At 34.9% G+C, this 10,452-nt stretch overlaps 1 long non-coding RNA gene across 1 annotated transcript; it reads left to right on the plus strand.

The window, feature by feature from the left end:
- The first annotated feature begins 1,149 nt into the window (after positions 1-1,149).
- LOC133793487 (uncharacterized) lies at positions 1,150-3,677 on the plus strand. The gene is made up of 3 exons (XR_009874850.1): positions 1,150-1,585; positions 2,422-2,796; positions 3,596-3,677. It is a non-coding gene; the product is annotated as an uncharacterized LOC133793487 (long non-coding RNA).
- Positions 3,678-10,452: the final 6,775 nt, after the last annotated feature.

Here is a 10,452-nt window from a genome sequence, read left to right on the forward strand (position 1 = left end):
CCAAGGATCGGGCTTTTAAGTGACCGGAGGAGACGGAATCAACTCTCCATTTGCTGCTCGTAGTCTTCTTCTCGAGGTGAGTTCTTGTTTGTCTCTAACGTTGCCTTTTCATGTGTGATTGTTCAAATTTAGAACTATTTTGTTCTCTTGCAGTTTATAATGGATATGAAATTAGGGAAGTTCACATTGATTTCTGTTACAAAGGAGGTTGGTAAATTCCATTGCTGTCAAAATTTTGTATGAGGTAATTAGTTTATATAGATAAGTTCACATTGATTTTGATCAATAATGAGTGTACTACTGAACCTTTCACCTTTAATTAAACATATTGTTAGCCTACTCAGATGAGACTCCAAACCTAATTGGTTATAGATTGAGGAACTAATAGTAATTGGATGCAGGACATAAAAATTTGTGTGTTCTTGTTTCTAAGTAGTAATTGAGACTCAACTGACTTTTTACAATTATTTGTTAGGATTTTAGTCTTGGATTGTGCTAGAAGATTAAGTGGTTGTACTTTATAAGAAAGCCTATAAAAGTTAAGATAAGAATAGAAAATACATGTTATATATTCTTGACTCATCTAAAAAAGTGTGAACTGGATAATTATGGGTAGAGTTATAGTATATATATTTGCTTATATCTACTAATGACTAATTACCATGATTATATAAACAATAAATCCTAACATCTTCCAAGCTAGGTTTCGACTAATCACACTTATTTATCTGGGTTTTTTTTTATTAATATCTTTCTACCGACCATGATGATTATCACATAGTATCCATAATCAAACCAAATCCTCAATTAAGGCTTTCCGAAGAAGAAGAAGATAGAAAAGACATATAGTATCATATATATAAATATATAATACACACACATATACATATACACATATAGATATAAATAATCTTACTTGGAAGATCCCAGGGGTCATATTTGTAGATATCAATCTGTTTGATGAGCTCAATACGAAGGGGTTTCTTCTCAACCATTCGTCTTAGATAAAAGCCATCATCCAACGCATAATGTCAATTTAGAATAATTAAAAGGAGAGAAATTCACAAATTTTATGGGGTTATCATTTTTTGTGTTGGGTTAGGGCAGCTTGAAGTAAACCCCAAAGTTATTTGGTGAAAAGGAAATTAAATCTTGTTCCAATACATTGAAATAAGAAGGGGAGAAGTCAGACGAATCCTTTGTCTGTGGGTATTGAGTTTTACTCTTAATTTCTCTTTTCTCTTCTAAAACTTTATCTGTTGTTAACTTTCTCGCTTAAACTAGTTCTCTCTTAATTTCTCACTTGAACTAGTTCTTATTAATCAAGTTTTCCTCTCAATATTGCAAGTATTCTTATCCTCTTTGGATTTTTTTCTTTTCTTTTTCTTTGGGTGGGTTTTGTTGCATCATAGCTAGATTGAGTAGATATTGTTGTTTATACTTATAAAATAGCACCCGTACTAATATTTTGATGTTACTTTTTTTTTGCTAGGAGGAAATGCAACGTTTTGTTAAGAAAATTGTGGATTTGATGCGAGAGGAAATGTTGTTTTCATGGCAAGGTGGTCCGATCATTATGCTGCAGGTTGGATGGATTTAAATTTGAGCATTACTTATTTTAGGGATATCGATTTTGTTATATAAATGGAGATCTGAGCATTGTTCAAATTGTGAGAGTTGCAATTAGGATGAAAAACACTTGTTCTTAATGAAGTTCTATGTTTAGGGTGCTTCTTTTTTAGTATGATAAAAAGGGTGGGATGTGTTTTTAATTTGCAAGGAGAGGGACTTCAAATCATGGTACCTTATTTGATCGAGATTGGATGCTTTTCTTTTCTTTTTTCTTTTTTTTTTTTGAAATAGTTATTTTTTTTACATGAGGAGGGTGGTGTTAAGGAGAGACTTAAAAATCACGGTGGTATGTTATTTAATTAAGTGCATTTCCCAGCCCCTCTTTAATCAAGTGCATTTCAAATCATGGTACCTTATTTGATCGAGATTGGATGCTTTTATTTTATTTTCTGAAATAGTTTTTTTTTTACATGGGGAGGGTGGTGTTAACTTAAAAATCACGGTGGTATCTTATTTAATCAAGTGCATTTCCCAGCCCCTCCACCACCTAGTGCTTGTGGTCTTACAGTCATTTACACAACAATGCTAAGTATGATTCATGCAAAACCACAGAAGTAGAATGGAAATCTCCTTTAAAATTATGAATTACGAGCTAATCCCTGATTGTTTTGGTTCTTTGCCCCTTGTTGCTTATATAGTGTGGAATTCATGTTGAATAATTTTTTTTTCAACTATACTAAATGTAGATATTAAAGTAGTTCATTTGAATCATAATCCTTATGTTGTCTACCTCTTTGATTGTTAAGATGCTTCACATTTTCTTATATGTTCTTATTGCAAATTTATCAGATTGAAAATGAATACGGAAATATTGAAGGGAAGTTTGGGCCGAAAGGAAAGGACTATGTTAAGTGGGCAGCAAAGATGGCTTTAAGCCTTGGTGCTGTGTAGGCAAACTGATGGTCCGGATGAAGTTGTAAGGTCTTAGCCAATGCTTTAAATTTTCTGAACTTATATATTATGGCTGTAAGAATGTATAGGGACAGGTGAAACTTTCAGAGTAGTGGCGGTTAAATTTTATCAAGTGTGGTATCTTAATATGCTGTTTTTCATAAATTACTTTCTTCATTTACAGATAGATGCATGCAATGGATACTATTGTGATGGTTATAGGCCAAATTCCTATAACAAACCCACACTTTGGACTGAAAATTGGGATGGATGGTAAGCTAATATCTTATAAAATGTCATTATTATTTTTTCCTTTTATGGCTGTTAAAGCTGTGTGAAACCCCTTCTTGTATTGTTTTGCTTTTGCCAAACAAACTCCTTCCTATTTCTGTTTATGTTTTGTTTCTGTTTTTTTACTTCTCTTAATTACTTTAGCTTCTGCTAGAAGTTTTTTTTTCCCTTCCTTAAACATGCATGATTTTATGCTATTTATCGTTTAATTTGTAGTACTGTTTGATCTCTTCACATATTTGCTTATGACTTTTAATCCAAGTAATGCTTGGTATATTATAAATCTCTAGCCTTATAACTAGATTCCATTTCCAAATTTTCACTTTCAGGGTATATTGGAGAATTTAAATAGTGATGTGGATATTTTTCACCTTAACATTTTTGTTCAAATTGGTTCTGTTCATTTGGTCTATCATATTTGAAACTTTCTTTGGGATAAAATAAAATTCTGGGTGGCAACCTGGGTATATAATATTAAAGGTTTTGAGGGAGTTTCTTTCTTAGATTTAGTGAGGGATTGGAAAACTTCTGCAAGCAAATTTTTATCTTGTTTTTCCATTTTTAATTGTACTTTGGCTACTTTTTTCAGGGTTTCATGATTCACTTTTATGATGCAAACATGAACCTGATACTTTGTAATTTATTCTAATGATTAATACAAAGTTTCATTTCTTTAAATAAAAAAGAATCATATTTTGTGTCGTCAAGGTCAGATATGTATATTTTCATTCTTAATTATATGTACATTCTGCTGTTTGACTTGTCATCTACGTGGTTTCAGTACTTTGGTGGAACAAACTTTGGTTGGACTTCCGGCAGACTGTTCTATATTACTAGTTATGATTATGATGCTCCAATGGATGAATATGGTCAGTGACTTGTCATTATTTTTCTGAGTTTTATTTGTATTTTTTGTTTATCTATTTGAGGGAGTGATTTCCATATAAATATTCTAAATTGGAAGGAATATAAGTGCAAAAATATTTAGATTATAAAGCATGTTTTGTCATTGTGTAGGCTTACTGAGTGAGCCTAAATGGTCCCAGAAGATGTGAGAGCTCCATTGCGACACTATCTTTTGGTAAGTCATTTCACAATATTACATTTATATTTGTAATATTTATAATTAATATTGTTTTATGTTATAGGAACATTTTGACATCAACTTGAATGATGAGACAACTAAAAAATGCATTGATGAGCAAATGAGAAAAGCTTGGAAGGGTCATAAGTACAAGCTGCACTTATATTTCAAAGAAATTGGAGGAGAAAATGATCTTGAGATGACCAAGAGCAAACGTCATCCAGACTTAAAAGAATAACATCAAGAAGATTGGATGATTTTGTGTGATCGTTGGTGTTCTCCTGGGGAATGAACTTCACATTAATTTACTAAGGAATGAACTTTATGAAGTTTTTTTTTTTATTTTGGTAGGAGTAACCTTAAAATGATAACTTTTTGACTTATTTTAGTATTGAACATTATAAAGAATTTTAGCATTAAACATTTTATTATTGTATGATTTTTTTCTAGTTTATTTCTAATATAGAACATTTATAAACAATTGTTATTATCTTTTACCTACACATAACCATTAAATTTGAACAAAATATAAATTATGTAACAGACCAATAAAATAATGCTATGTGGGCTAATAAAATGACACCACGTAGGATGCCACATATGATGCCACGTAGGATGCCACATATGATGCCATGTCATCAGACACGTAAAACTACAAAAACCATGTCAGCATACACGTAGGATGCCATGTCATCAAACACGTCATCTGATGACTCATCAATTGATTTATAATTTAGTGGGGTCCATTAATTCTTTTACCTACCAGTGTTAATAAGTGTAGGTAAAGACTATTTCCCCACTAACCTTTACCTACCAATCTCTACCAATTCAATATTGGTAGGTAAACCATATTACCCACCATTAGGCTAGTTTTACCTACACTTACAATTGGTAGGTAAAGACCCCATTTTCTTGTAGTGATGACCATGACTTTTAGACCGGGATCTTGCCATGGACATTTATAGTATGACCATATGCCTGGACATAAAATAAACAATAAAATAAGAAGAAAAGAAAAATAGAATAACAACAACTATAAACTAAAATTACATCATGTAGATTTTATGTAAGTTAATAGTTTGTGTTTTTATTAGGAAGCTAACAATTTCGGTTGTTTTATCAAGACGCAAGGTAAGTAGAATCCTCGTCTACAATACAAGTCTCTTATGTGTCTTATGTGCATTTATATGCTTTATATGTTATTCTGACATGTTGTTATACATAAGTTATTTTTAAGAATGTTATATTTCTTATGCATAAGCACGCTTAATGTTCACAAACAAGTTATTGAAAGCGTTAAAGTAGAGGTGCTGCTTGGGAGACCTACGTCCCAAAAATGTAAGGAGGGAGATGTACGTCCCTATATAATGAATGTTTATGAGGGAGAAATTCCCTATTATCATGTTTATGTTCAGGTGGGAATGTGATTCCCTATGTAATGCCGGCAGCAGCATCCTCTAGGGCCCAAAAGAAAGGAAAGTGAAAGAAAGAAAATACATAACATGTTGCACGTTTATTTTAATGCATATGAGGTAGTTATTCTACTTACTGAGCCTTAGCTCATCAGATAATATTTTGTATTGTAGGTAAGAGGCCCCAAATATAAATTGTTGATGAGTATACGTGGAGCCAACATGACTGTACATATGGGGCTGACCTGAATGGAGTGGAGTTCTGCTATGCTATTTTATAAATAAACGAGAAACTTGATTTTATAATTATATTTCATTAAAAGTATTTTGTGAACTTTATAATTTACTTAAAGCTTTAAAAGTATTTCATGAACGTTGTAATTTACATAAAGCTTTTCAATTTATCGGTTGGATACATCTTCATTTCTACGTTAAGGTGTAGTAACGCCACAAAAATTATTTATAAAAGTATTAAGATTTGTATGTAAGATAAAGTTTTTATTTAGTTGTGAGTATTGTACGGTTTGAAGTTATGAACATTAGTTTATGTATTGTTTAATAAAGTTTTTGTAAATTCAGAATTTCAGTAGTGTTATATTCAGGTAAAACTTTGTTTTTACACTATATATATGTATGTTAAGAAAGGAGGTCGTTACACGCACTAACCAATAAAATCACCCCGAGACTCCTCCCGAGCCTCGAACTTAAACCTGTTATGACCAGATCGCTAATTAACATACCACGGTCGTCTCATGCCGAAAAGCTCGAACAAACCCACATTATAATGTGGTCTTAACACATATCATCGACATGCATACAATTATACCCTCAACGGGCCAAATTACCATCACACCCCTGTAATTAAACATGTGGACCCACATGCATGCATTTAACATCATATTATAATATAATTCACATATACATGCATAATATCATTTAATGGCTTAACTAAACAAGTATGACCCTCCCGGACTACTAATCCCGCCATTAAACCATACCGGAGAATTCGGGGCATTACATTAGGTGAATTAAATATGCATGTGGGCCCAATTTGGTTATTAGGGGCATATTTGTAATTTTGGCCTGTTGATGGCATAAATGTGAATTATATGTATGTTATTCGCGATACCACAAGATTGTGGTAATATATTTGTGATGTGTGATCTGAGACGGTCCTAGGGAGCGGAATAGCGAAATAGTCACAACGGGGTCGAATACCCAGCTCGGGGTGAGCTTAAGGGTATTATGGGTACATAGTGTGTGTTCGAGATTACCGGGTAACGAGTAGTGAGTTAGTGATTGTTTAAGTATGAATGAGGTTTTATAGGAACACTCGAGGAATTAGCGGGATGTGGCAAATTACGGATTGCCCTTGGAGGTATTAAGTGGCAAGGCTAGATTTTAGGGGTAATTTGGTCAATTTGGAGGCTGAGGATGGATTGGTGTAACAACCTCCTTTCGTAACATACATATATAGTATAAAAACAAAGTTTAACCTGAATACGACAATACTGAAATTCTGAATTTACAAAAAACTTTATTAAACAATACATAAACTAATGTTCATAACTTCAAACCATACAATACCCACAAACTAAATAAAAACTTTATCTTACATACAAATCTTAATACTTTTATAAATAATTTTCATGGAGTTACTACACCTTAACGTAGAATTAGAGATGTATCCAATCGATAAATTTAAAAGCTATATGTAAATTACAACGTTCATGAAATACTTTTAAAGCTTTATGTAAATTATAAAGTTCACAAAATACTTTTTATGAAACATAAATATAAAATCAAGTTTCTTGTTTATTTATAGAATAGCATAGCAGAACTTGTAATGCCCCGAATTCTCCGATGTATTTAACGGTGTGAACAGTAGGCCGGGAGGGCCGTACTTGCTTAATTATGTTATTAATTGATTAAATGCATGTATATGTTGATTATATTATGATATGATGTGAAATGCATGCATATGTGTCCATATTTCTTTATACAGGGGTGTGATGGTAATTTGACCCGTTGAGGGTAAATTGATTATTTGTTCACATGTTGGTGATATAATTTGAGACCACATTATGATGTGGGTTTGTTCGAGCCATTTGGCATGAGACGATCAAGGAATGTTAAATATCGGTTTGGTCATAACGGGCTTAAGCTCGGGGCTCGGGGTGCTTTTAATGATTAGAGTGTTACCGGGTATTAAAGGGTAACGGGATGTGAAATATTGGTGTTTGAGGATATTGAGATTAGCGGGAATTGGGAAGCGTTAATTATCATTAACGGTGTAGGTGGAAAATGTCAAAATTACCCTTGGGTGGTTTTAGAAGCTTTATTATGCTTAGGGGTATAATGGTCTTTTGGTATATGGATATATATGATGTATGGAAGGCTGTAAAACAGAACCCAAAACAGAGTTTGCTTCATCCTTCCCGTACCTTCCCTTCTCTTCATTTTCTTTGCTTCTCCTTTGGAGATTTTGAGCTCAAGGGGTGGAACTAAGCTAGGAGATCAAGGGGCTTAAGCTATAGACTTGGTTCAGCCATTGGAGAGGGTTCTATTCCAGGTTTGAGGTGAGTTTTATCCATTGTTTTACTGGTTTTGCTCTGTTTTCGTTCATGGATTTCAGCTCTTAATTTAGGTGTGGAAAGTTGGAATTAAGGGGAGTTCTTGGGATGTTTTACTTGGGTTATGATGAGGGATAGCTATGGGTGATGTTTGGTGGTTAGATGGGTGTTTGAAAGAGGTTTGGGTGGTGTTTGAACTGGGTTTGAAGGGTTGGTTCTAAGAGAAATCGTAGAGGAAGAAAAACAGGGTTTTTGGCTGAACTGGGGGTTGCGCCGCGACATGGCAGGGGTGAGCCGCGGCCCTTGGTGGCTGCTGGGTTTAGGCGCCTCTGTCTGAGGGGCGGGCCGCGGCATGGCCAAGGAGGGCCGCGGCCCTTAAGGCATTTTTGGGCAAAATGAGCTTTTAAGCATGGGGATTCAAGCCTAAGGCCTCGGGATTGAACCTACTACCCGGTTGAGTAGTGTTTGAGGTCCCGGAGGTTAGGTTTTGGTTTGGGAACCTTTTATTATTCATTTAATTGATGGAATCCCATAATTTGGTTATGACCAGGTAACCGCTAAAGGACCAAAAAGTCGATCGTTCTCAGGGTCACTCTTTTATTTGTTCTTGCTCGAACCGGAGGTAAGAAAACTGCACCCAAAGTGTGACATGCATGGATATTTGTGAGGCATGTTGATTGTATAAATATGGACATGGATTGAATACAGAATCGACAAAAGTGTTAGTATCAGCTGTGAGGCTGTGACTTATTTGTCAGGCTCGGCAGTGTTACTAGACACAGGTCAGGAAGCGCTGACTTACTTGTCAGAACGACCTTAGCGTGAATCACGCAAGCCAACAGAGATTAGATCTAATCGACCATTAGCATTGAATGACTCAAGGAGCATTAATGCCTGACCGACCCTGAGGGTCGATGAACAAACAGAGCCTGGAGGCTAGTGGCTTACCTATCAGCCACTCTCCCGCTACAAAACAGAGCTTGAAGGCTAGTGGCTTACCCATCAGCCACTCTCCTGCTAGAAAAGAGAGCTTGGAGGCTAGTGGCTTACCCATCAGCCACTCTCCTGCTAAAAAAGAGAGCTTGGAGGCTAGTGGCTTACTTAACAGCCACTCTCCCGCTAAAATCATGTAATGTTCATTTGCTTGTTGAAAGCTTTATGTTCAGTATGATTATAATGATAATCATTTGATAATGTTATTGAAAAGTGTTATGTTTTCTTGCTGGGCCTTGGCTCATGGGTGCTATGTGGTGCAGGTAAAGGGAAAGAAAAGCTCACCTATCCTTGAGTGGAGAGCTGATGTGGTGGTGTGTACATATGCGGCCGCTTGACCGCCACGGTCATGGTGTTCTCAGAGGAACTAGGGGGTTTACCCTATTTTTGCCGCTTAGGTCGGCGGGATTGTAAATTTGAAACTGTAATGACCATTCTGTACTGAGAACCACTTGTAAATGTTTTGTTTAGCTCTGCAGAGCAGTTTTTAATAAAATCTCCATTTCCTTTTTATTGGTTTTGTACCTTAACCTGTTAATCACACTTAGAGCACGTTTTTGACCAAAGGACTCAGGCAATGAGTCAAATTTTCGGTCCACCATTCACCGTAACTATTCTGGGGTAGCCAGGGCGTTACAGAACTCCACTCCCTTTAGGTCAGCCCCATATGTACAGTCATGTTGGCTCCACGTATACTCATCAACAATTTATATTTGGGGCATCTTACCTACAACACAAACATTATCTGATGAGCTAAGGCTCAGTAAGCAGAATAGCTACCTCATATGCATTAAAATAAACGTAAAACATGTTATGTATTTTCTTTCTTTCACTTTCCTTTCTTTTGGGCCCTAGAGGATGCTGCTGCAAGCATTACATAGGGAATCACATTCCCACCTGAACATAAGCATGATAATAGGGAATTTCTCCCTCATAAACATTCATTATATAGGGAAGTACATCTCCCTCCTTACATTTTTGGGACGTAGGTCTCCCAAGCAGCACCTCTACTTTAACTCTTACAATAACTTGTTTGCGAATATTAAGCGTGCTTATGCATAAGAAATATAACATTCTTAAAAATAACTTATGCAGAACAACATGAGAGTATAACATATAAAGCATATAAATGCACATAAGACACATAAAAGACTTGTATTGTAGATGAGGATTCTAATTACCTTGCGTCTTGGTAAAACAACCAAAATTGTTAGCTTCCTGATAAAAACACAAACTATTAACTTACATAAAATCTACATGGTGAAATTTTAGTTTATAATTGTTGTTATTCTATTTTTTCTTATTTTATTGTTTATTTTATGTCCAGGCGTATGGTCATACTATAATTGCCCATGGCAAGATCCTGGTCTAAAAGTCGTGGTCATGGTCATGGTCATACGGAAATGTCCAGGTCATAGTATCAGCCCATAATAATAGGGAATAATGTCATATAATAAAAGTCCATAATAGTCCAAAGTGTGACCATAGCCTATATAAGTTTAGTATTATAAAGATACATAAAAATAGTTTATATTTCAATTTTGGTATTGTAAGTGTTGACGCCGTTTTTCGTCAA

Source organism: Humulus lupulus, chromosome 8 (assembly GCF_963169125.1).
Source record: "Humulus lupulus chromosome 8, drHumLupu1.1, whole genome shotgun sequence".
NCBI classification, from domain to species: domain Eukaryota; kingdom Viridiplantae; phylum Streptophyta; class Magnoliopsida; order Rosales; family Cannabaceae; genus Humulus; species Humulus lupulus.